Source organism: Bos indicus, chromosome 3 (assembly GCF_029378745.1).
Source record: "Bos indicus isolate NIAB-ARS_2022 breed Sahiwal x Tharparkar chromosome 3, NIAB-ARS_B.indTharparkar_mat_pri_1.0, whole genome shotgun sequence".
In the NCBI taxonomy this organism is placed as follows: Eukaryota; Metazoa; Chordata; class Mammalia; order Artiodactyla; family Bovidae; genus Bos; species Bos indicus.
The window spans coordinates 79,165,000-79,169,174 of NC_091762.1; positions in this window are offsets into that span (position 1 = coordinate 79,165,000).

The window sequence follows — 4,175 nt, forward strand, 5'->3', positions numbered from 1 at the left end:
ACAGAGCTCAGTGTGTTAATCTAAAAGATAACAATTGCAACCACAAGTCAGCTGATGGCTAAGATGGGGCTACAGGAACTAGATTTACCCTCCTGCCTGAAACAACCAAAAAGAAAAAAGGGAAAATATGTGAAATGATGTTTCCAAGGCACTGGACATCAAACAATGAAGGACAGTGCTACCCGAGATATGAGAAATAGATGAGGTGTGTCCTCCTTCAGCCGGGTTATTGCCCAGAGTCCAGGTGTGGCACAGGGAGGGGGAACACAGAGAAGCAGGGTGGGCTCCCTGAGCAGTTTCTGTAGAAGTGATCATTTGACTGTGAAGTTCAAACGGAAATGCAAACGACTCAAAATAGCCCAGGCAACTTTGAAACAGAAGAGTCAAGTTGGAGGAGTAGCGCTACCTGATTTTGAACTTATTATAAAGTTATAGTAATGAAAACAGTACCATATTGGCACCAATATAGGCAAATTGATCATTGGATCAAAAGAGAGTGTCCAGAAGTAGACCACATGTATATGATAACTGATTTTTGATGAGGCACAGAAGAAATGAGTGGAGAAAGGATAATCTTCAACAAATAGTAATGGAACAAGAAAATATCCATACGCAGAAAATTAAGTTTGATGCATCGCATACAATATACAAAAAAATAACTCCAAATGAATCACAGATGTAAATTTAAAACTGACAACAACATAACCTCTAAACCTCTAGAACACAGGAGATTTTTATGACCTCGGGTTAGGCAAAGTCTTCTTAGGTGTGACATCAAAAGTATAATATGCAAAAATTAAAAATTGATAACTTGGATTTCATCAAATTTTAAGACAGGTGATCTTTGGAAAATTCTGTTAAGAGAATGAAAAGACAGCCTACAGCCTAATAGAAGATTTTTGCAAATCATGTATCTGATAAAAGACTTGGTCATACATATATTCAAGTCACTTCACCAAAGGAGATATAGATATATAGAGTTAACCAAAAAAATTTGTTCTGATTTTTCCATAAGATGTTACAGAAAAACCCCAACGAACCTTTTGGTCAACCCAATAGATACAGATATAGGCATTAAAAATTAGAGCTTGAAAATATACTTAACATCATTAACCATTGCATGTATGCTCAGTCACTGAGTTATGTCCAGCTGTTTGTGACCCAGTGGACTGTAGCCAACCAGACTCCTCTGTCCATGGGGTTTACATCTCCTCCCAGAATAGGGAGATGTAAATTAAAACTAGAGTGTGATGCTACTAAAAAACTATTTTAGTGGCTAAAAATTAAAAAGATGGACAATAAAACCTGCTGGTGAAGACAGAGATCTTTAACTAGTATGCAAGATGGAAGCAGCTCCCTGAACATATTTCTGGTTGCTTTGCTTTGCCAACACTATCAGGGTATTGAGGGCAGGAGAAGCGGGCAACAGAGGATGAGATGGTTGGATGGCATCATCAACTCAATGGACATGTGTTTGAGCAAGCTCGGGGAGATGGTGAAGGACAGGGAAGCCTGGCATGCTGTAGTCCATGAGGTGGCAAAGAGCTGGACACAGCTGAGCGACTCAACAACAACAACAACACAGACTCAGATTTAGTGGGTGAGTAACAGAACCCCACCTGAGGGAGCCTGATGAAAGAAGGCAGAAAGGGAGGCCTGTAAACTGGGATACACGTCAGCAGGACACATGTTCTTACGGGACTGTCAGTGTCCATAGTCCAAATCCCCATCATGAACTGCAGTTTGATACTGCAACTCATCTGCTCAAAATGGGAGGGAAATGAAAGGGGGAGAAATATTGGAGACATTGTGGGGGAATATTGGATGTTGTCCTTCTGGCGAGGATGACCTAGAAGTGTGAGGAAAAGGTCAGAAGTGTTTTTAAACAAGTAAAACAATAAATCAAGTATTTTAAAAAATGACAATAAGTTCTTATTTCTGATGAATAACTTAACACTATGAATAATAAGGCATTTAATAATGAGTATTCAACTTCAACAGCTGCATTCATAGCCAGAGAAGCACACATGCAGGATTCAAGCCATGAAACTGAGAACTGCAAAATTTTTAACTGCTCTGGACACATTTCGTTGTACCCTGCTGCCCTTCCCCTTCCTCCTTGGTCAGAGCTGTGAGGTTGCTTGTAGTCCCTTTAACCATCTGGTGCCTTCATGTTCTCCTCTGCAAAATAGAGACAAATCTTTTTGTTCTCAAAGAGCATACTAGAGGTCTAACATATATTCCTTAAGTGAATTAATGGATTGATTTCTTCAATGCTTAAGTGCTATCACAGGTCACATCAATGACCATTATCTTCCAGGGACTCTAAACCCTACAGAGGATGTAAACTGTTTCCTGACTCCAACTGTAAAAACCAACTTCCTCATTTCAGTGGAAATGACACCATTAGCAACAAGTCAATACCATAAAACATGCATTTCCTAATACTGACATATTTTTTTAAAATTTCTCAGTGCTTTTTCCATTTTTCCCTACGTTGGAATGAATTTCAACAGCCTCCTACCTGTTACTGCTCTTTTACATAGGAGCAAAGTGAAGCCCTGAACGACTTGGTTATATATGTCACATAGACATAGACCCTGGGACTATTGATATTTCATCTCTCCAAGAGGAGGGATTAGCAGAATTGCCCATCCTCAGTTAAATCCTAGGATAAAGTTAAGTATCTAATACTCCATTAAGGGAGCTTCTCAGGTGGCGCACTGGTAAAGAATCCACCTGCCAATGCAGAAGACTCAAGGGACACGGGTTCAATCCCTGGGTTGGGAAGATCCCCTGGAGTAGGAAATGGCAACCCACTCGAGTATTTTTGCTTGGAAAATTCCACAGACAGAGGAGCCTGATAGGCTACAGTCTATGGGGTTGAAAAGAGTGAGACACGATTGAATGACTGAGAACACAATAACTCCATTAAACCTACTCTTGGTAGCAGGTGGCAGATGTGTGAATCTGTTGAAAAAAATTGACTGAGGGGATGGTAGGAGTCATAGTGATAAAGGAGTTTGGCCACTCAGATTGCTTGAATCTTCCATCACTTGAATTATCCTGAAGTGCTACAAATTCAACAGGGAGGATATAGTAAAGAGGAAGTGTGCAGAAGCTTTGTCTAGCCCTGAAAGTAAGGTGTTAATGGCAACATGCAGGATGACTTCAATTTCTAAAAGACATTGTAGCTGGGAACAGTGGGGATGAAGATTTATGGGTGGGGGAATGAGCTGAAAAACTTTCATGCAAATTTCTGCCTTTTGGGAGATACATCCCACTAAGCCAAACCTGGTGATACTTGGATTGAGGAGGGGGCAGTTGTTGAAATGTAAGATGGGTGCCAGTTCAGTGGAACAAAAAAGCTATTTCCAGAATATGGAATTTTAAAACAAAAGGAGAGAAGATGTTTACCTGGGGTTTCTAGTTTTATATTCACAGAAGTTACACATCTGCTACTTGAAATGTGTACCATCTCAAACAGATATTCATGGTGGATTTCCAGTTAATAGACAGGAAACTCTGCCCTCATGTTTTATTTGCCTTCTGGGTCAGTGATTATAAATGCAGTTAGGAGATTAGAGCTGGTCATCCTTAGCCATATCCACTATCACTAATCGTAATCTCTGAACAGTTATAGTCAGAATCATAGAACTGTAGGGACACCCTGAACAGAGTTTCTATCCTTGCCACTACTGATATTTAAGGTGCAATAATTCTCTTTGTGAAGGACTGTTCTGTGCAATGTAGGGTGGTTAGCAGCATCTTTGGTCTAGATGCCAGTAAACAGCTTCCTAGTGGTGACAACCAATAACGCTTCAAGATGTTATCAAGTACTCTTGGGAGTGGGGTTAAAATCACCCCTGGTTGAAAACCACTGCTCTGGGACACTGTATATAACCCCTCTCACACCCTGTGCACATAAAAGAATGAAAATAATTACATAGGACAAAAAGTAAACTGGAAGGAATCTGAGAATAATTATGTAAGGCTCAATGAAAAAAGTCTTGACACTTTATACATTTATAGGAAAAATAGGATACAAAATATTAAATATTTAAATTTATTTTAAAATTCTAAATGAAATCATTTCAAAACTCTAAATGAGAAATTTGAACTTATTTTCAGTGACATATCTTTTTACAGAAAATACTACACTTTAAATGGTTTTA